Source organism: Mastomys coucha, unplaced genomic scaffold, assembly GCF_008632895.1.
Source record: "Mastomys coucha isolate ucsf_1 unplaced genomic scaffold, UCSF_Mcou_1 pScaffold20, whole genome shotgun sequence".
NCBI lineage: Eukaryota > Metazoa > Chordata > Mammalia > Rodentia > Muridae > Mastomys > Mastomys coucha.
This window is the reverse complement of record NW_022196903.1, coordinates 91,604,165-91,627,700: the sequence shown is the minus strand read 5'-3', so window position 1 is coordinate 91,627,700 and position 23,536 is coordinate 91,604,165. Positions and strand designations below refer to the sequence as shown.

Below are 23,536 nucleotides of genomic sequence, written 5' to 3'. Positions count from 1 at the left end.
GTATAGAATAGAGTTTATTCAGGGCATGGGGAGGGGAGTCAAAAGGGTAGTAGAGGCAGAGAAAGGCAGAGAGAGAGAGAGAGAGAGAGAGAGAAGAGAAAAGAAGAGAAGAGAAGAGAAGAGAAGAGGAGAGGAGAGAACAGGAGAGGAGAGGAGAGGAGAGGAGAGGAGAGGAGAGGAGAGAAGAGAAGAGAAGAGAAGAGAAGAGAAGAGAAGAGAAGAGAAGAGAAGAGAAGAGAAGAGAAGAGAAGAGAAGAGGAGTAGAGGGGTAGAGCAGTAGAGGCCAGCCATGAGCATGTGGAGAGAATGGGTAAGAGAATGGGGAGAGAGCAGGCACAGGAAGGGAAGAGCAAGAGCCAGAGCAATAGAGAAGCAAGAGCCAGAAACTTATTTCTTAAAAGGAGCCCAAAGAGCTTTATGTTCCTTTATGTCAACAGCCCATAAAGCATTAGAAACAGGTACACGTACATCAAGAGACAGCAAGGCAAAGCCATGCCAATGACCAAGATCAGCAGACAATGGGCAAATGCTGACAAAACTGGGTTCTTAGGAATTCCTTATTCCATTCTTTTCTACTCAGAAAATCACTCATATTCTAAACCTATGTTTGGTAAAGAGCAACATCAGAGTAAGACAGTCTTTTTTATCCACATTTCCCAGAGTGCACTCGCTGGTTGATCTCCTCCATCAAGTCTCCCTCCCCTTCTGAAAACAGCAAGTCAAACAAATCTGAGACACAAAGATACCTGTGATGGTTTGTGTATGCTCGGCCCAGGGAGTGGCACTATTAAAAGGTGTGGCACTGTTGGAGTATGTGTGTTACTGTGGGTGTGGGCTTTAAGACCTTCATTCTAGCTGCCTGGAAGCCACTCTTCCACTAGCAGCCTTCAGATGAAGGTGTAGAACTCTCACCTCTGCCTGCACCACACCTGCCTAGATGCTCCCATCTTGATGATAATGAACTGAACCTGTGAACTTGTAAGCCAGCCACAATTAAATGTTGTCCTTATAAGAGTTGTCTTGGTTATGGAGTCTGTTCACAGCAGTAAAACCCTAAGACAATACCTAAATTGTTAGTCACTGACATTTCAGAACTTTACATTGTAATTGTATAGAAGGCTGGATGAGAAGCCACTAACACAAGGGCTTCTTATGGGCCTGGTATGTATATATGTAACATATATGTGTATATATTTGTGTAGCCAAGGGCTACACAAAAACTTTATCTTGAAAAACAAAAACAACCCAAAACATCCCAGCCTTGGTTAGCATTCCAGCTCACCCAAGATAGCATGCAACCTTGGGAATGAAGACACGGACTTCATCCAGTTTGTAAATACAAACACTTCATGTAGACACAAGAGGCATTCAGACAGAGCTGGGTGTTATGGCGTTTACATACTTGCTATCAGCTTCCCACACTTACATGATTAGAGTACTTCAGTTTTCATCCAACATCCATGGCACTAATCACTAATCATGCAGTGGATCGCCAACCCGTATTCTGACACTCTATCTCATGTATGAAAGTAGAAATGTCTCTGGACTTGCGGACCTGTCTCTTTTCTTTCTCCTTGCCCAACCAGTATTCATTTTCTGGTGTGAAATGTCAGATTCCACAGGCATGAGGAAGCTAGCAGTCAACCTTGAGTGTTACTTTCTAGGGTCTGTCCACTGGCTTTATTGAACCTGGTCTCTCACTGGGATCTTGAAGTTCACCAGGACCTGCAAGGATCACATCTGTCTCTGCCTCCCTGATATTGGTATTGTGTGTATGCACATCACCATGCCTGCCATTTTTACACAGGTTCTGTGGGTTAAACTTGGGTCTCTACGCTTGGTCAAAAAGCACTTTACTGAGTAGCCATCTCTTCAGTCCCTTGCTTAGTAAGGATGGTCTCTGTTTTGACCATGCATCATGATGGACATGGTATCAAGCCAAAGATTTAGTCTAGCTCCCAAGACTGGGCTTCCCATAATGTGTTTTCCCTATCACTTACAGTCCTTAACTCATAAAAAGTTGAGGAAAAACTTTTTTCCTGTCACGAGCTTAAATTACAAAGTAGAAACTGTTTGCAATGTAATGTAAAAAAAAAAAAAAAAAAAAAAAAAAAAAAAAAAAAAAGGAAAAGTCAGTAACAGAAAGTATCTCTCTTTTTTTAACATAACTGTTATTACATTTATAGGAGGGTATACATGCATGTATGCCATATATGTGTGTGGAGGTCAGAGGACAGCTTGTGGGAATAAGTTCTCTACATGGACTGTGTTGGGTTTTTGGGAATTGAACTCAGGTTGCCAGGCTCAGTGGCAGGCATATCTATCCTACTGAGCCATCTCAATGGCCTGTCCCCACCACACCCTTTTTGGTAAACAGAATGTGATACTATTGCTAAATCTATGAATTCTAACATCCTAGAGATCAGGGTTCATGCCCCAGTCTTTCTTCCTAGTAGTCACATGACTTTGAAATTCTTATCTACAAGGCCACCATAAAAGATGCTCGAGGCCTATGGGGCTGTTCAGATTTAAATAAGATAATGTGGGGAAGGCACACTGGAAGCTTCCATAAATGCTGGCTACTACCAATAAGGGCTTCTGTGGCTGCTGCCACTGCCGCTGTCACTGTTATTATTCCAGGAACACGACTGCCCCAGCACGCTGTGAGTCACAGCTCCACTCAGCCTGCCCTGCTCAGCCCTCCTGAGGAATGTTCCGGGCCTTCACTGCTAAACAACCTGAAATATACTCTACTAACAGCTCCACAGCCAAAGGTTCTCAGCCAACATGAAGCGTTCACAAAAGAGGCAAGACAGGAAGACACATGCTCTGTGCTAGAAAAGAAACTTTCCAGCCCAACCCAAACAGATAGCAGGCTTCCCCAAAACAAAGAAACTGCCTCCATGAAACTGGATCCATATGCCTTTAGAGTTCCAAATCATCTAGAACTGCTCATCTCTAAGAACCTAACTAGTGAGTCCCATGGATAGAAATGGGGAACAGCTTCTAGTGCAGTCCCCTGAATCAGGGGCTGTCTCCAGCGTGCCTGCTCGTATGCTGGACTTCTTCAGGACACTTTCAGCTCAGAACTTTGTACTTACAGAACCCCCTGGAATCTCACTTTGTGACTCTGAGGCACTAAAGAATCAAAAACACTTCTTAAAGAGCTCTGATGCCTCTGACTGAAAGCTCCCTCTGTAGACGGAGAAATGTTTGCAGTAAATTCTCTGACTGATAGCAAAGAAGACTAACAAAGCTGTCAGGCCTTGGAGACAATACCTGCAAGCCAAGCAAGGCAGGGTTCATCAAGACAAAGAGCAAGGCTGCTCCTTCCCACAGATCTGAGGGGAAGAAGAGGGGGTACGAATAAAGAGAGGGGAGAGAAACAAAGAGAAAGTAGGAGACAAACTTCTGCCCAATGGCTCCTTTTGTACAGACCACAGAGGAAAGGACAGGAACTGAAATGCAATTCTAGTAAATTAACAAAAGCCTTTCATCAACTCTAACAATCAGAAGCCTCTAGATAAACCCGTGCCATCACTTCCTCTGATGTGTGTGAAGGAAGGGAAGAGGAAAGAAGGAGGAAGAAAAGAAAAACAAAGGGACAAATGTAAAGTCCATCTTTATCCTCACACTGGTACATCAAACTACTCTCGCCAACTCTGGAGAAGAGTCGCAGATAAACTGGAGAGACGGCAGCTTCCTGCAGGCTTCAGGTCAGGAGAGCTAGAGTCTCCACCCAGGAATCCAGAACAGTCTGTGCCACAGGCTGTTTTAACACAGGTGGCCCTCAAACTACACTTTAGACAACGCTGCATTTGGATCTACAAAATGAACTCCATGGATCATTTAAAATTAGAACTTTGTAAGTATAATAAAGCATGGTGGCACAGGCCTGGAATCTCAGCATTTTGGGAATTGAAGGAAGGAGGATCAGAAGTTCAAGGCCTTCCTCGGCCACCAGGCAACTTTGGGGCTAGCCTGAGCTATAAGAGATCCCCTGTCTCAAAAAACTAAGTATATAAATAATAAATAAAAAAACGAAGCATCTCATATTCCTTAGGTGTGTAGAGTAGATGGAACCTCAGCTATTCTTTGTAGTAGTAAAAACAATAAAAACAGACCGGATTTAACTAAGGACAGTGATACAGATCCACATGCACGCTGGTTTATATACATGTATATATTTAATACACATACACATACCAACAGGCATGTTGGCATATATACATGTATATATAATACACATACCCATAGACATGTTGTTATATATACATGTATATGTATATGCACATTCCATATGTATGTATATATACATTATATATGTGTGTATGCATTATATTATATGTGTGTGTATGTGTATGTATTCATCTTTGACTAAGCAACTGAAATAACCAATGGACCTTACTTTCCTCTCTACCCACCCAACAAAATCTGCCAGCCAATAATAACGAGGTTATCAGCGGACTGTTTCTTTCACAGTGTGGGAAATGCAGAAGGATTGGTAAGAAAGGCAAAAAACACCACAGTTTGCTTCTGTATCTGCACTTCCCTATGATGCATGAGGGGAAGCTGGGTCTCTGCTTCCAAGCCAGCATTCTCCTTGCCCCTGGGAAGACACTCGTGAATTTAAGTGGACTTCACTCTGATGGGTCAGGGATAGTCTCACTGTGACTCAGGAAAGAAGGACCCATAGTCTCTTCCCTCTCCCCCAAAGCATATATCAAACAAGTAATGTTTGGCTCTGTGTCGGGGCAATGACTTAATATGTCCATGTCCTCTTAAGAACCTACAAAATCTGGATGGAATGGAATCTCCCTAAGCGTTTACCATTTTAATTGTAACCAACTCTGACTAAATAGCCCCACACTCACGAAAGCAGGTAGCAATGAAGGAAAGCCAAAGCCTACACGAAAGAATCCGTGGTTACTTGGCAAAGGGTCAAAGGTAACTGAGAACTAAGAGCAAGCTGAGAGTACTCAATAGAGGAATGATAAAGAAACAAGGAATGGCTGGCCTACAAAAAAATAAACTTTGCACAGAGAATACTCTGATGTGCTCGCATACCTTAAAAATTCATGGGGCGTGCTCAGACTTAGAAATCAGGAAGTCCTGGGTTCGAGTCATAGTTTGTCACTGAGTACACAGTCCCTGTTAACCTCGGTGCTCTCGTTTGTTTGGTGGAAGAATAACAGTCACTAATGGAGTTGTTGTGGAGATAAAACTAGATAATGCACACAGGGTGCCTAACATAATAAGCACTCCATAAAAGTCAGCCACCATTTTTCTAGTACGAGGGTCAAGTATGTGGGTGTGAATGTAATTTGGCCTTGGCATCTACTGATTAACTCACACTTTAAAAACATTAAGAGCTGGCGATGCTACAGGCTAGGCCCCAAAGAAGTAATTAAGAATGGCTCGTGTGCTCTTTTTAAAAATCAGGTCCATAAACACTTCTGTAGATTATTATAGCTGACTGATAACCTTCCAGGTCTGGGCCTTCATGCATGGCTACTCATGTTGTACCCTGAACATGGCAGACGCTGCCATTCTCCGACATGCCCGCAAAGTCCTGTGCTATTGTAATCTGTATATCTGGGGTCTACCAAGCACTATCTAGGGGTGCTGATGCACACATCCCTAGAATATAAACTGTGATGCTTTCCATGAGAACTTAGAAAGCCTCCAATGGGACAGGCCACCAGCTGCTCTCAGCATGTATAGCATTCTAACAGATCATGTGGCTACTCCCACAAATACTGCCATCACCACTGTCTCCGCCCATCTTGGACCACTGCAGCATCCTCAGAAGGACATCTCTGCCTCCGTGCTATCCTTCGGCTTCCATTCCGTCCCAGGCATAGCTCCCAGAAGAGCCATCAGCACAGACATTGACAAAGCACAGACTTCCCCGAGCAGTCATCAGCTCATTTCCAGGTTGTGATACACTCAATGTTACCACAGGAGGGCATGTGGGTGTCCCAACATTTTTATTTTTGAGACAGGGTGTGCTGGCTCATTTTATGTCAACTTGACACAAGCTAGAGTCATCTGAGAAACAGAGTCTCAACTGAGAAAATGTCTCCATAAGATCTTGCTGTGGGTTATTTTCTTAATTACTGATTGATGGAAAAGAGCCCAGCCCAGTGTGGGTGGTACCATTCCTGGGCTGGTGGTCCTCAATCTACAAGAAAGCAGGCTGAGCAGGCTATGGAAAGCAAGCCCATAAGCAGCACTTTTCCATGACCTGTGCATCAGCTCCTGCCTCCAGATTCCAGTCTTGTTTACATTCCTGTCTTGACTGCCTTTTGACTATGAGGTGGTTCTCAACCTGTGGGTCATGACCCTAACAGTGATCAGATATCAGATATCCTTCAATATAAGATATTTACATTACAATAACAGTAGCAAAATTACAGTTATGACATATCAATGAAGTAATTTTATAGTTGGGGATCTGGTGATTTGTGGTCAAACAAGAAACTGTATTAAAGGGTCATAGCATTAGGAATGTTGCGAACCAACAGACTATGATATAGAAGCGTAAACCAAATAAACCCTTTCCTCAGCAACTTGCTTTTGGCCATGAAGGCTCATCATAGCAACAGTAACTCTAACTAGGACACAGGCTTTGCTGGGCTAGAGCTTGCTACATACACCAGTATGGCCTTGAACTCACAGAGATCTCTCTGCCTCTGCCTCTGCCTCTGCCTCCTGAGTGCTGGTGTTTTAAAGGTGTGTAACACCATACCCAGCTCCAGATTTTCTTGCAACTACATATAAATCTAGTTATCTCAAAGTATCTATGGAATTGTTAAATGTCTGCAATCTCAGACCCATGAATTTCATTTTTCTTCAAAATTAAATTTATATGAACCTTCTTAAAGCCTTCCGTTGCTCCTCACCACTGACAGAACAAGGTCCCAACTGACTCAGACAGACATCTTGTCAAGCCTTTCCTAATTGAAAACAAATCCTTGAAGCCTTCACACACTGTACACATTGTGCACCTGCATACTGGGGGTGTCTCCAGTTGCCCTGGAATTCCCCTCCAGCAGTCAGCAAGCAGTTTCCACCCCCTCCCAGCCAATATCTCGCAGCATACATTAACCATTCCTCATTTTACTTACACTCTGAGTGTGTCCCACACATCCTGTCTCCTAGGTGCTGCTGGATACAGATGTGATGCTGTTGTGCCTACTGTACAGCCATCTCTGTCTCAGCCAAGATTCAGGAAAGACAGCAAGCTGTTCTGAGATGTTGCAGAACATCTCCAAGGTCACCCAGTATCAGTGGTAGGATCTGGTTTAACTCTCTGCTCTTTCTGCTATTCTTCTGGAACTGGACATTATTTATCCTCAGAACCACGGTTACCTAAAATAGTCACTTTCAGAATTCTGGGTCTATTAGCTATGAAAGACTGTCTTGAATTAAAGTGTAATAGGGAACAAATATTTGCATCTTATAATACTAATATAATATTAAATAATACTACCTCCAGAACAAATAAACACACATTTTCTCTACTTTTAAACACAGAATAATTGTATTCTTCATAGGGACAAAAGTCAAGGGTGTGACATTTCCCATCATGCATCTCCTGCTTTGACTTGCATAGCGCTTGCTGAACACCCAGTGGAATTTTCCACATTTGCTCTGGACTTAGTCTGCTGAAGGCTGAAGAATCAGGAAGATTTGAGAATATATTTAAGGAAAGAGGTTGTCTTTTGTAGGTCAAGATTACTATCAGAACGAGGAAAGCTATATTCAATGTTTGTAAAGACAATCTAGAGTTACCTGTATTTGAAGGGCTCTAAGAGTTACCTGTGTTTGAAGGGCTCTAAGAAAAGCCCAGTCAAACTTTATACAATTTCCTTCACTTATACATTAAGAAAAAGCTGTAACTTGGGATTTACAGCAGAGTTGAGAAAAATGTGCTCACTGAAACTGCTCACCCAGATGATTAAGTTCTTCTAAATTCTCAAAAGTTACTCATCCCTTCATCTCTTCTAAATTCTCAAAAGTTACGCATCCCTCCATCACTTGACCAAAACCTGGCTGACGCAAAAGCAGCTAACTGCATGCAGCAGCCTCATTTCTCTCGATCTACACTACTAAGGACCATAGTTTACCCAAGATACCATGGAGGAATGAGCCCTGACAGACACAGGACGTGCCTTTTGGAGGTGGCTCAGAAAAGTGGGTTTTCCAGGCTGCTGATGTCACTTATAGTTTTCCTCTTCTTAAAGTGGATGGGATGCCACATTCCCATCACCAGGTGACAAACAGTAGCTAAAAGCCACGAAAAAAAAAAAAAATCTATGCCGGTTCTGCTATGGTAGAGTCACCAAATTACAGTGATCATGGAGCCCTGGGGCTTCTAGTACATAGGAAGCTGAGCTCATTTTTTGCATACACAGCTGTTAATTGGTTATTACACACCACAGATAAAAATGAAACCCAGATTAATATACATAACCCACCCTAGGCAGGTCTTCTCTTATAGCTGCCTCAGTAACAACTGTTCCATCACCTACATGTTCAAAGAATGTCCACCCTCCTCAACCTGCCCCTTCCAACACCCATCACCATGAACAGCTCCATTGTTCTACCCACTTGCTGGGTGAGAAACCTAACTGCGTCCTTTCTTCCCCCTGTCTCACCAGTGCAAGCATAGCCAATCATCCCAGCTCTTTTGGTACCTCTTCCTTACACCCACCGTTCTCCATCTCCCTAGCCACCGGGAGTCCTCTGCCTGCACTGCCCCTGACTGGTTCTCTCACTACTACCTGCAATTGGTCTCCTGGGTACTGTCACAGTGACCTTTCAGAAACATGAAGGACCCCATCTTCCCTACTTAAACCTTTCTTGTGTCTTCCTCTTAGCCTTGGAACAAAGCCCATCGCTTCTACCACAACTTTAAAGGTACTCCAGTTTGGGGCTCCAATCTCAATAAACCTTTGTTTATCTTTCCTCCACGTTCTAGTCTTCAATGTCAGATTCTAAAGATATCTTTATATGCCTAAAGGCAGTCCTCTTGCTAAAATAAAGAGGGGGTACAATTGTTTTATTTGATGTATGTGGGGTTTTGTTTTGACCAAATGTATATCTGTGTAACACATGCGTGCTTGGTGCCCACAGAGACAGAAGTGGGCATTAGATCCCCTGAAACCAAAGTTACACAGATGGTTGTTAGCTGCACCATGTGGTGCTGGGAACTGAACCTTGGTCCTCTGGAAGATCTGCCAGTGCTCTTAAGCACTGAGCTGTCTCTCCAGCCCTCTTATATATTTTTGGTTGTCCTTGTCCCTCTAGGACACATAATTTAGGAACTTCACCAGCCCTTCTATATTGCAACTAAGGTATCTAGTGCTCAGACCTTCATACTCTTGCATTTCTTTGCACATTCAATGGCTGGATGCAAGTCTTCCACCTTTCACTAAATCATAGGCAGCTTCCAGTCAAACGCTAGTCCAGTGGTTCTCAACCTTCCTAATGCTGTGACTTCTTAAGCTCATCATGTTATTTCCATTACTACTTCATAATTTTGTTACTGTTATAAATTTTAATGTAAATATTTTACATGAAGATATATATATTAGGCTATTGCTATGGAGTCATCTGACCCCCAAAGGGATTGTGACCCACAAGTTGAGCAACACTGTAACAGTCAAAAATTTCTCAATCATGATTCACTCTATTCTACTTGCCTTCTCTCTCTCTCTTTCTCTCTCTCTCTCATTTCTAAAATGAAAGGGGAAGCTGAACTTAAAGACATATTGCAAAACAGCATAAAGGTCTACATATAGTTATGGTAGTGACAATGACCCAAATGACTAGAATAGAAAATGCTAACAAGACTGGAATCATTAGTTATCCACTTCCGAAGAAGCATGGCTATCAGCCACAGATGGGATTTAACATTGGAAATTTAAGGTATGTAAACTTAGCCCCAGTAAACATAGGAAATAAATACAGACTTGACTTGAAGTATATGTTAACTTCTTATTTCTCCTTTTGGAAATTTTTTTCCTATTGTTTCCTATAACATTTTCCATGAACAGATAGCTCTATACCTAACATTGATCCTTTGTTCCTTTGTGACTTGTAAAATCATACATACTTGATTACAATAGGTCTTCCACTAGATACTTTTCAGTGTCTCTAAGGGGTTCGTTTGGGTGACTATCCCACTAGTTACAGGAAGGAGCCAACCTCGATCCTAATGATCACTTTATCATATTTACTTCAACATAGTATTCAGGGCTCTATCTTGAAATGTAATGCGGTACACAACATGGTAGTGGTAGCAGTGCAAACTAAAATAGCAATAAGTCTTAGACACACTCATGACTTACTTAATGAGAGGGTTAATCTTCATCGTCAACCTAATGGGATTCAGAGTCATCTAAGAGATATACCTCTGAATTTTCTGCAAGGGCAATTCCAGAGAGGTTTACCAGAGAAGCGAAGACCCACCCTGTAAGTGGGCAGCACTAACCCATACACTGGGGTCTCAGAACAAATCAAAGCAGGAACAAATAAACCACCAGCATCCAGCTCTCTCTGCTTCCTCACTACAGATGCTCAGGATCCTGCTACCACAGCTCCCTTTCCGTGATGAACCAGACCCTTCCAAACCAATCCAAATAACCTCCTCCTTTCTTGCATTCTTTTGTTAGCTCTTCCATGACAGGGAAGAGGAGTGAGTACACAGAGTATTCCATGTTCTAACTCTTGGCTAACCATCTGCCACACACCTGATATCACCGATTTCTCACGAGGCTTTTCATAATCATCCCACATTCTTTTTTTTTTTTTTCCCTTTGTCTTCAGATGCACCAGAAGAGGGTGTCTGATCTCATTACGGGTGGTTGTAAGCCACCATGTGGTTGCTGGGATCCGAACTCAGGACCTTCAGAAGAGCAGTCAGTACTCTTACCCGCTGAGCCATCTCGCCAGCCCATCATCCCACATTCTAAAATGAAACTCATAGATGCTAAGCCACTTCTTCATGGCTACAGTGTGGTGATAGAGGCACACTCAGACCTCTCAGTCATAATGAAAATGTTTGCACAGCATTTCACATAGACCAGGAGCTGCTGTGGACACTTGACAAATTCTACCTCAGTTGATTTGCCGGAAAAGTATATGTAACTTACTACTCTACTCTACACAAGGAAACTATACATGTTACAGGCAGTGACTAACAAAAGGTGGCCAAGCCAGTAAGCCACAAAGGCTCCTCTAAAGTCCATTGCTCAACTGTCCACTATTGTATCCAGTGTACCATCCCCCCACGAAAATAATAGCATCGAGAGGGGATGTGCTGTTCACAGTCATTAACTCATGAAATCTTCATCCTAACTCTGAAGGCAGCTGGTGTTTTTATCTCCATTTCACTTTATGGATGAGAGTTCTGGGCCTCAAAGAAGTGAACTGAGGAACCGAGGGTCACCCAGATAACAAACATCACACAAGAAAATATAAAATAGCAATACCTGGGTTTCACTCTGACCCCTTGCTTCCTCAATCCTCCCCCCCCAGGCATGAATGGTTGGGAAACAATATACATCAGATTTTCCTGCTTTTAAACCATGTTCAGTTTATAGACTTCAGGCTATGACTATTAGTACATCCCTTTGAGCTGACCTTCTGGGATCCAGGATACTTCAATGCACTGTGAAACAATGGAAGCCTCCTCTATGCATCAGCCACACCAACTCTTTCCATCCATACTTAAGACATTAGGTTTCAAAAATGAAGCCCACTGCTGTTATTTTTTATACTGTCAGAAATCCCATTTTTGTTTGTTTTTTTTCTATTTAGAGAAATAGCCACTTAGCTTTCTATCTCCACCCTCATAAACGTTTCAATCAATAAGTCACAACAAACCCTGCCCCTGCCCCAAAGAAGTCCTCTATAAAGCTCATTCAGGACAAGCAATGTTTTCTCTATTCCTTTTTTGTTAAGTAGAATGGCGACCCAAACAGCATTAAAACTTACTTTTGAAAACAGAAGTAAGGAGCAGAAACACAGCTACAGTTAAATAAATTGATAAATCACAGCCTTGCATGTCAAGCCCACACCAATAAAAGAATGCTGATTTGTATGATTCACTAAGTTCTGGTTTGTGCCAAGACAATCTTAATAAAAGTGCCTAAAAGCCACAGACTGAGTCACACAATGACAGAAATCACGTCACCTATATCCTTGGATATTATCCCAAACTGGTAACAGTTGTTAGTCTAAGTTAGCTAAGCACAGACATTTCATGTAAATAAGTAAGAGAAAACATGAAGCTTGCCCTTCCACCACCTGATCCCGTCTTTTTACAGTGACTGATTTAACCCACAAGTATTTCTAGAAAGCCCACCTATGTGTTCATTCCTGGTCTAACCTCTGGAAATACAGTGGCAAATGCAATGGCTATGAGTTCTGGCCTCATGGAGGTAGAAACCAGACCTTGAATATAGAGGAACACAGAGAGAAATAAAAACTCCAGGATCCATCAAGGAGGATTATGGCAGCCCAAGTCAGATGAGGGATCAAGGAAGCGAAGAAGCAGCCTTTACACTGAGGATCCTACAGAAGAATGATGGACAGGTTTTGGAGACAACAGGAAGAGGAATGCCAAGGCCTGAAGTTTAAAGGAGAAATAAAGCAAAGTCGTGTGGTAGCAGGCAAGGATTCCTGTGTGTGGTCCAACTAGATCAGAAGGCCTCACTTTCCTGCCCTCAGCTTCCCACCCACTTGTGACAGTACTGACAAATAGAAGTAGGTGCCTCCTGACCATCAATCACCACAGGGGCAGCTCCCAGGCAGAGACCTGGCCTCATCCTTTGGAGAGCAGCAGCCCTATAGCCATGATCACTCTTCTCATTCACACCTCACTCCTCCATATCAGCCAGAACTCGGCCAAAAGGCCAGTCTGGGAGAGCAGACTTTTACCTCTTAGAAATCTGTCCCAGAACCCTTGGCCTGGAAACTCTAGAAATTCTGGCTTCCCAAGAAAAAAAGTTGATTCACAGAAGAAGAGGAATGGGTTGAGTCTAACCTGGAATGGCATGACTGGGCTGCACAGGTCCCCGACAGTTCACACTGAGGCCTGAAGACACAGCAAGAAGGAAGGACTTCTCCACGTGGCACAAATGAACTGGCCAGCCAGGATGCCAGCCGGGCACCATTGAGAAGGGACAGTAGAAGAGCAAAGAAAGCAGAAGAAATGTTCTGAGAGATGGGAGAGGACCAAGAGTCCCCAAGGATATTCTAGAGTAATAAAAGATGGCCCCTACACTCCTTCTAGAGAGGGTTAATTACAGGCCCTTGATGTGCTAAACAGCATGATGCCAGTTTGGGGAGGAGCCAAACTGCTCAGGGCTACAGAAGAGCGTCTGCCAGGTCCTGGCACCTCTTACCTGGGTGGCACTGGGGCTCACTGGATGTTGCAAACACCTTAATGAATACTAGGGGAAAGATGTTCCTGAACATCAACTATGGCTAAGGATCTCACAGGCTTCCAACAAGCCACACCTTCCTTTCCTCTCTCTGATGTGAGTAGGGAGAGAGGTCTGCCTTCACCCAGACCATCTTCTACTCTTACTCAACTTCTGAGAATCTTTGCTTGCTTATTACTATATCCCAGGTGATAGCTCAGTGTAAAACACAACACTTTCAATCTATCTTCTGTGTCCCAGAAAGCACCATTAAGGTTACAGGTAATGGTTAAAATCTGTGCTTCCCCACAAATTTCATCTGCAAGCAAGCTTTACCATCCACATATAAACCTTCTTCATAATTTGCAAGGTTTTTGATGTAAGATGTTTATAGAAATATTTTTCAAACATTAAAAAGAAGGCTCAATAAGATCATTTACACATTAGCGCCCCAGTTCTGCATGCTTAAAGTAAAATGCAATCAGCCGTGTATATGAAACATTCAGCATCCTGAAATTGGGAGGAGGATGCTGATCCAGCATAGCTAGAAGGTCACTAAAAATGAGCACTGTGTTGCAAGAAGAGAAAAATCAAAGCTCAGAATGCTGAATATGGTTGCCTCTACTGGGGACAAAGCCATAGCTTAGCTGATCTCCAAATTCTTGTTGGGCACTGGGAGGGGGGTGCTCTCTCAATGTGCATGTGAGGACAACTGTGGGAGTTGGCACTCACCTTCCACCACATGAGTCCTGAAGATCAATCTAGGGTGGACAAACTTTGTGGCAAGGACCTCTACCCACTGAGCCATCTTGTTGGCCCCTGATCTCCAAAATCTTGTACCATTTGCGTCCCATCACACCAGATCACTCTCTATATTACAACCCTGTTAGCCCCCAGGCTTGCATTGGCTTTCCATTCCCAGTAAGTAAAAGAGTAAGATTTAACAGACACTATGGGTCAGCCTTGATGTTAGACTCTGACAGCTGGTTCCATGGATTGATTGATAGAGTTAAAACTTGGTCCAGATCCAGAGAATTCAAGCGCTGTAAATTGTCTGATAGTGTATGACAGCCCTTGGGACACGGCTTGTGGCCTGGGTGTCACCTATTATCATTACACAGCTTCTCCCAAACTGACACGCAGTGAAACCCTGCACGACAGTCAGTCTGGCCAGATCACACTTCTCTTCTAACCATCCCTGCCCATCTTTTGTATTTCCAATACTTTTCACTCTGCTCAGCCTATCGTATGGTCACAATGTTCCCCTAAAATCAGTTACATCTGTTCAGGGACTATGCTCTTACCCTTGCTGTCTGCCAGACGTTTCCACTCAGTGCCTCCATGACCCATTCCAATCTTCTTTATAAGCCTTTCTTCAATTGAATTTTCTTAGTGAGTCTTTCCATGTCCACTCAGTTTTAAATGATAAATCACTGTAAACCTGCCCATGCTCTCTCTTTCTCCAAAATATTTATAACTACTTAGTGTGTGTGTATATATATACATGTATATATATCACTTATATATTTGTTTCTATATGTACATTTAGTTTAACATGCTAACACACACACACACAGAGGAAAGCTTCATGGGTACAAACATTCCAGCAGTTGGCATCCCACTGTATTCTTGACACCAAAATAAATAAATGACTGGCATGTGGGAAATCCTCGATGTAAGACTCTGACAGCTGGTTCCATGGATTAATGGATAGAGTTAAAACTTGGTCCAGATCCAGAGAATTCAAGCACTGTAAACTGTCTGATAGTGTGTGACAGCCCTTGGGACACGGCTTGTGGCCTGAGTGTCACCTATCATCATTACACAGCTTCTCCCAAACTGACACTCAGTGAAACCCCGCACAACAGTCAGTGAGCTAAGGAATGGAGTAACAAGAAGACTTGTCAAGCAAACGACTGGGAGAGGAAGCTAGCAAGCTGATATACTTTTATCACAAGTGAGATGTTCTTCCGTGCACAGACATGGAAGTGTCCCTGTATAGTCCCTGAACGGGGACGGAGGAGAGGTGGACTGCTTAGACTGGACTGGACTGGACATCCTTGAAAAAGAGGACAGATTTCAAAAACTTCCTGGCACAAGCCAACATTTGCCATTAAGTCTGAATGGCTGGCATAGTTCTACTCGCATGCATCAGTGTAAATATAAAACATGAAGCTTCAATTATAACTTAATGACAGATATAAAAAGGAAGATATTAAGCATGGCCAAAAAAATAAAGCAGTAAGAACCAAGAGTAGATATCTAAACTAACTAATATTTGGCCTGGTTATCCAGGGGGAAAAATAATAACATTCAGCCAGACCCAAACTTACATAAGCAGGTATGTTCTTTCATGTTTAAGAAGCCAATAAAGGTTTGAATCCAGGCTCCATCTCATCATACCAGTACCTGAAATAGCCAAGACATCTACCACAAATAACCTGCCTGGACTTGAGACACACACGCCAATCCCAATTGACAAAAATAAAATACCTGAGCCTCCAAATGCCTAGCTAATTTCCATTCTGGCTTAGAGCTTTCTAATCAAATACACATCACTTGAAAAAAACAGCACAGTTCTCCATGCCTACTCCCAGCCATCCCAGAAGCCCTGCTGATGCAGAGAGCAGGCTACCTAACCAGTTCTTCACATATCTCCTAACCAACCAGGGCACCCAGCCACACTTTATTTAATTCTTTTGCTAAAGAAGTAGGATTACTCTTAAAAAGTTCTAAAGACAGGTCATTTTTAAATGGTATTCACTTCACATGGAATGGTTTGTTTTGTTTTTCTTGGTGCTGCTGTTGTTTTAAGTAGCAAGAGTTATTAGCTATGTTTTATGTTGACTGTAATTTTAATGCTTTCTTTCAGGATTCTTGGTTTCTGCAGGGAAGTCTAAGATGGTGACAGGCCCTCTCAATCAGCTCCATGTGGGCCGTACTGCATTTGGGGAAGCCTTCCTGGTTACAAATGGCACTCTGATGGAGAATTATTTGGTACCATTCAAAGCCATTAAGCCTATTAACTGTGACTTAGACCAAGTCTGCCAAACAACAGGAAATGAAGTAACCTGGTTTTCAAAGTTATTTAGGCAAATACTCAAAGTCAATGATGCCTCACAAGAGGCCTCTCTGTGGCATCTTCCTGCCCAGTTTAATCCAGAGGCCTAGGCATCACACTTCATACATTTTAGTTGGATGAAGTGACCAGGTAAGACTCTCTCTGGCCATCTCATACGTAAGAGTAGCCAGTGCAAAATAAATACTTAGGAACCCAACATGGAATAGATCCTGCTTCATGAATCTCAGGTCAAGTGTGGGTATCCTACACCCTCAGCAGTCATACATAAAAGGGGGTTTGCAGGAGACATGGGGTGCTGTATGAATATGGATCTATTTTTGTAACATTTAATAACATGTTTATCTCAAACTGTGGACACTTCTAAGCATTTGTTAATGCTAACCTCATACCTAGAACATTCCATTTCTGAAAATGAAATTGTTCTCATTTTTTGTTAAGTTCTCTCAAATAGTACCCTCCAAGAAGCCATTAATCCATTTCTAATCTACTTGGCTTCCATAATTAGTTAATGTATACGTTCAACCCCCCTGGGACCTGGCTTGACCTGCCATAGATCATGACCTTATTTATTCTGCCTCTTGTAAGTATCATTTCTTGCTCTAGAGCCATCAAACAAGAAAAGATTTGAAGGCAGGAACATTCATCTCTCCAGTGTGCACAGTATGCTCCAGGAACACTGAACACAAAGGATCTGTCTTGGATGCAACTTCCCTGAGAGTCGCCAACTAGTCTAATGGCTTCAAGGCCAAAGCCACTCAAAAAATTAGCTTCGGGTGTAAACAGAATGAAATCATTCCAAGATATTAACCTAACCACTGGATGTGTTTATTCTTCTGCTTGGAAAACCGAGCCAACACTAAGGAATGGCATTGTTCCCCAGCTAGGTGACTCTGAATAATGAGGTAATTTCCTTCAAAGGTGATGAGATTCTTCAGGATTCTCTGGAATGTTCATCTACATGGTAGGGCATTACCAATCCCCTTTAGGTTAAAACTATGCCAGAACATTTCAGAGTTTCATACAATATGCTATACATATATATGTATGTGTATGTATATACATATATATATGTGTGTGTGTATATATATGTGTATGTGTATATATATATATATATATGTATATATAAAATTAAAACACCATCCTCTTTTCATAATAAATGTTATTGTGGCAGAAAACAATAGGTTTTCATACACACACACACACAGACACATATATATCTATCTCACAAATGAAAGTACAGAGTTAAGTTTTAGTTCCAAACTAGATTCCAGATTTAGCAAATAAAAATATAGGCTATCTATTTAAGTTTAAATAAGCAAATTTTAAATCTAAATATGCTATAATACTTGGCACATAAGTAAGCTGAAAAAAAAATTCTCTGTTAAAAATTAAAATGTAACTGGGCATCCACTATGTACAACAGCAAACATATTCCTCACCCAGAAATTCTACTATTAAATCTTAAATTAAAAAAAAAAAAAAAAAGAGCTGGGCGGTGGTGGCGCACGCCTTTAATCCCAGCACTTGGGAGGCAGAGGCAGGTGGATCTCTGAGTTCGAGGCCAGCCTGGTCTACAGAGTGAGTTCCAGGACAGGACAGCCAAGGCTATACAGAGAAACCCTGTCTCGAAGAACCAAAAAAAAAAAAGTCAGGCATGACAGAACATAGTATAATCCCATGTATTCAAGAGGTGGAGGGAAAAGTTGTCCCAAGTTTGAGACCAGACTGGTCAACATACTGAGTTCCAGTCTAGCTAGGACTATATAAAAAGATCCTAACACACACACACACACACACACACACACACACACACACACACACACACCAAAGAAAAGCACATAGCAACAAGTATATTTTATAAAACACTAATTTTCAGATAAAACAAAACACCAGTCAGACAGCATTCATTACGGGATGTTCTAGAAAGCCCAACACAATGAGGTTAAGGAAGATGGCTGAGTAAGGAATACTGAGAGCGAATTAAGTGCCAGGTATTGTGTTAAACCCTCTATGCATATAATCCCCGTGTACTATTATCATCTTCATTGTTATCATTCTACAGATAAGACAGTTAAGACACAAAGAGAACACACTGCCCATTGTCACACAGCAGTAGAGCAGGCATACAAAGCCAGGCAAGTTGAACAAGATGGGCTTACGTGCTCAACCACCACCTCATCTGACAGGTGAAAGAACAGAGAGCCCTAATCACCCCCCTAGGCTCACCCAGCTACTTACCAATGCAGCTGAGATTCTAACCTCGAATAAGCTGACTCCACAGCTCTTACAGCAACAGGCAACAGCCCTTTGCCTTTAACAACCATGTGAAAGGGGAGAGGCAGACTCCCTGGACAAATCTGCAGTCTCTAGCTGTAGTGATGCTTCATCTTGCTCGGAATCCATATCATTCCACCAGCTGGATGGGGACTCTGTATTGTAGACAATGCTGGCCTGGATGGGGGACCTTGGGAGATTTTTATTTCGTGGAGAAACTGATTGCCATTTCTGTACCAAAACATCTCTTTAGAGTATACCACTTCCCTGATCTCTGTCAGTCTTACCACCTCAAGGCCGGTTCTTGATCCTCAATGTAAAGGCCAAGCACTGGCAACAACAAGGAACACAGACAGGAAAGCAGCTACCAAAGCTGCCTTCAAGGTCCACAAGACCTGAGGCTCCTTACACTGTGGACTAAGAATCCAGGGTCATTCCATACAAAGTATGGGGAAATGTCTAGAACTTTTCCTGGAGCAGATTTGCCTATGGAGTTGCCAAATGCCTTATTATAGGCCCCTGTGCATGAATATAAGCATATGTGATACAAAGCGAGGGCCTTATCTGCTTATCTAACATCACCTTCCAACTCCTGTCATAGAAGTACCCTATAAATTATCTGGAGGAAAGAAGTGAGTGTGAGACAAGATGGACAAGTAGAATGTTGATCATTGACCCTGTCCAGAACTCAATGACTATCCTCCTCTTGGAACAGGGGATTTCAGAGAGCAGAAACCATGTCTGCTTTATTCACAGGCTATCCCCAGTGCTGGGTACCAAGAGGCTCCTATGTGATGAAGGACTCAGTAGATAAAAGGATGAGTGGTCACCTAAATGTTACCAGTAAGCAGTAAACCATCCTCACTTCTGGCCTCACTGCCTTCAAATCTGAAGTGGAGGATTTCACCCTCTTGTCATCATCACCCATCTTCATGGTGGCACACCACATATTGTCATTTCTCACAAAGAAGGTTCATCTAGAACAGTGGCCCTCTGCCTGTAGAGTATGACCCCTTTGGAGGTCAAGGGATCCTTTCACAGGGGTCACATATCAGATATCCTATATATTAGATATTTACATTACAATTCATAACAGTAGCAAAATTACAGTTATGAAGTAGCAATGAAGCAACTTTAAGGTTGAGGGTAACCAGAACATGAATATTAAAAGGTTGTGGGTCACCAGAACATGAATATTAAAAGGTTACAGCATTAGGATGGTCAGGAACCGCTGATCTAGAACCTTCCTAACCATGACGTGAGATATAGCCCTGCTCCAGATCACACTCCAAGTGGAAAGTCCAGTGTTGTCCCTTACCTACACAGTTCCAGCCATGCTCAACAGAGCTCTACTCACACTGCCTGGCTTCCACCCAGAATGCTTTCTCTCATTTCATGGGCAATGCCCTTTCAGTGATAAAGTCAGGCTCACTCCCACTAGGAGACTTTTCTTCACATGCCATCATCCCCCAGAAGAGCAGGCCTTTCCATCTTTTAGACCCAAAGCAACAATTATATATTTCAATTATATAAATCATCATATTTATGCCATGGTGAGTTGCAGGAAGACAGATCCAGTGTCTTCAGGGCAGACATTTTAACCCTGGCCTGGATAGTCCAGAATGCAGTAGGTGTCAATGATCACACATTCCACATATAGAAGGGATTCAAAGGAAAAGGGAGAGACTGTGGATCTCATCAACTCTTGATATCTTCCTCCTCTAGAGAAATACTGACTGAGCCTACTGATTAAGTTGTACATATACATGCTGATAGATCAAAACAATCATAAGAAGAGGCCAATGGTGTATGCTGCTGTCCTTGTTGTTGATTAAGTCAATGCCTGCTGACCCACAAGTGTCACAGAATGTTGCTGACTTGTAACAAAGAAAGCCTCAAAGGTAAAGAACCAGCACAAGAAACCTCAGAAAGAAGGCTTCTGAGAGAACACCTGGCTTCATCTCCCCAAGAAGTGGAGTGGCAGAAGCTGGAAGCCACAAAGGATCCCAGATAGGTGAGAAAGAGATGCTCATTTCCTACCAAGGAGCAGCATGTGCCTTGCCCAGTCATTCCATCCCTGATCTATTCCTTCCCTTTTACTGGACAAAAGAGACTGACTCCTCATAGACAGTAACACAGGGTCCCACAATTAATTATTAAACAACTGATCCTACAACCAGGCTTCCTAATGCATGCGTGCATTCAACATTTACTCAGGAATTACTAGGTATACCATGGTGCTATTTGTGGGGATAAAATAAAGCATGCATGATCCCAATCTAGTGAAATGAGCAGTTCACTTGATGCTTCCAGAGTCTCAATTCAAACATCATTGTCACAATCAGAGGAAATGCTACCTAACTATATACAGATCTGAAAGCAAAAAGACACCCCAAGGCTCAACAAAGATACTTCATCCTAAGAATCTTGAATTGATGCTTAATAGTTCTTAAAATATTCAACTACTACTCCATACTCCTAAGCTAAATCTCTTATCATAAAATTAAAACTAAAGAGATTCAATGGAAGCCAACAGCAAAGCTCCCATCACCAGCTCATAGCAAACACTCAAGTAGCACGCATGGCTTGCATCCACAGGTCGGCTGGTTCACCTTGCTCACCACCTGCCCCTCTAAAAAGAGAGAGAGAGAGATGGATTAGTGAGAAAATGAACTGTGAAAGGGAGTACTCTAAAATCTGAAGATGTCTTAATCAAGAGGAAAAATTTCAAAGAAAGCAAATGTCCCAAGAAAGAAATATTTACTAAATATCTGTAATTTTCACTTTAGAGTCCCTATTTTGATTCTGTGGAGTAAACATGGTATCTCAAATGCACATTGGTTTGTGTTATTCCCAAGCATAAAGGAAAACTTACTTCTGTAAAGTTAAAAAGAGAGAGAGAGAGAGAGAGAGAGAGAGAGAGAGAGAGAGAAAGAGATTCTGGTCTTACTTTAAAACAGGACACCAGAAACAAAACTAATTCTGTAGACAAACAAGTCTTAGCTAAAAGTCATTGAAATAATCCAAATAGCTTCCATTCCAGAGAAAATAGTAAGTCAGCAGTTTGCAAATGGGTGCTTTTTCTAAATACACGAAATAAGCAAAAACCTCAACACAGGAAAGTGCGAATGCTGAACCCTTCTATTTCTGCTTCCATGGGGCACAGTTCAATCAATAGAGCCAAATAGGGCATGGCCACCCTGTATGCTCACTCCAGGTGGCAGCTGCACAGCCCTCTCCAAAGCCTGGGGAATTCCCAGGACAGGTTCTTGGAGCCATCCTTCAAGCCACCAAACAAAAGCAAAGAGAGCCTCAAGCCCAGAAACCAGCTATTAGAGATGAGAGTGGAGAGGCAGAACAAATGTGTGCCAGTGGTAAACTAAAGGAGAGAGCGAGGGGGTCAGAAGAGAGCGCTCCTCCAGGAGCAAAGGCTCTGAAAAAAAATCAGTAAACAAATTAGAACTTTCACCTCATACCAAACACAGTCTGGAGCTGGCAAAAGACATTGAGTAAAAACACTCTATATAAGGAAACTTACTTAAGGGAAGCTGTCTGAAACTCTTCACCCAGGAGAAAAGACGGGTCCAATGGTCCAACCTGTAAGATCCTGAGTGAGGAGCCAGGCTGGGGTTATTGAAGGTCATGCCAGAGCTCCATCCTGAGGGCTACAGTATCTCTGGAGTAGCAGAGAAAGAAACTTGAAAGTTGCCTTTTGAACTCTAAGACAGAGAATTTGCTTCCACATCCCTAAACTCCCCAAGGACTTAGGAGGACAATAATTAGTCCAGAAAGAAGCAAAATGAGGAAGTGGTATACTTTTACGATTTCTGTTAATTCCTAGCAGCTGTAATTTAAGAAATCTAAATGACATCAGCATTTCTGTCTGAGACAACAAGGATGACAGCAGTATAAGTGCAGAGTCATCTCTGGGGGGAGAGAAACCAGGGGGCGACTGGGGAGCACATCGGAAAACGTGGAAAATTAATTCACTTTGCAGTGAATCACTTCCCCAGCTTCCAACACCAGCAGTGCCAAAAATAACATGAGGAAAAGTGGGAAAGGAAGCATACGCACTCCAGACCAAATCAAATGAGCCCTAGAGACTTCAAAGAGTGTTCACTGAAACAAGTGAGCTCAACGCTTCTGAACACAAACAAAAGCAAGCCAGGCACTTCTGAGCAGCAAGAGAAAAAAAATCCAATATTAAATAATGTCCTAACACACACACACACACACACACACACACACACACACACTCACACACACACACTCAGACACTCACACACACACTCACACACACTCTCTCACACACACACACTCACACACACATACATACACACTCACACACACACTCACACACACACATACATACACACTCATACATACTCACACTCACACACACACTCTCACACACACACATACAGACACACACACACACTCACACACTTACACACACACACTCTCACACACACATACACACACACACACATACATACACACTCATACATACTCACACTCACACACACACTCTCACACACACACATACAGACACACACACACACTCACACACTTACACACACACACTCTCACACACACACTCACACACACATATACATACACACTCATACATACTCACACTCACACACACACTCTCACACACACACATACAGACACACACACACACTCACACACTTACACACACACACTCTCACATACACACACACACTCACACACTTACACACTC

The 23,536-nt window shown here is 42.5% G+C and overlaps 1 protein-coding gene across 12 annotated transcripts in view; it reads right to left on the bottom strand.

Annotated features, from left to right (window-relative positions):
* Mitf (melanocyte inducing transcription factor) overlaps positions 1–23,536 on the bottom strand; it is a 207,246-nt gene that overhangs the window by 163,627 nt on the left and 20,083 nt on the right. Inside the window, exon 1 of one of the 12 annotated variants that reach the window (XM_031382720.1) lies at positions 22,331–22,984. The exons of the other annotated variants lie outside the window; for them this stretch is intronic. The gene's annotated coding sequence lies outside the window, so the exon portion shown is untranslated. Of the gene's footprint in view, positions 1–22,330; positions 22,985–23,536 lie in introns of those variants that run through there. 12 annotated transcript variants of the gene reach the window in all.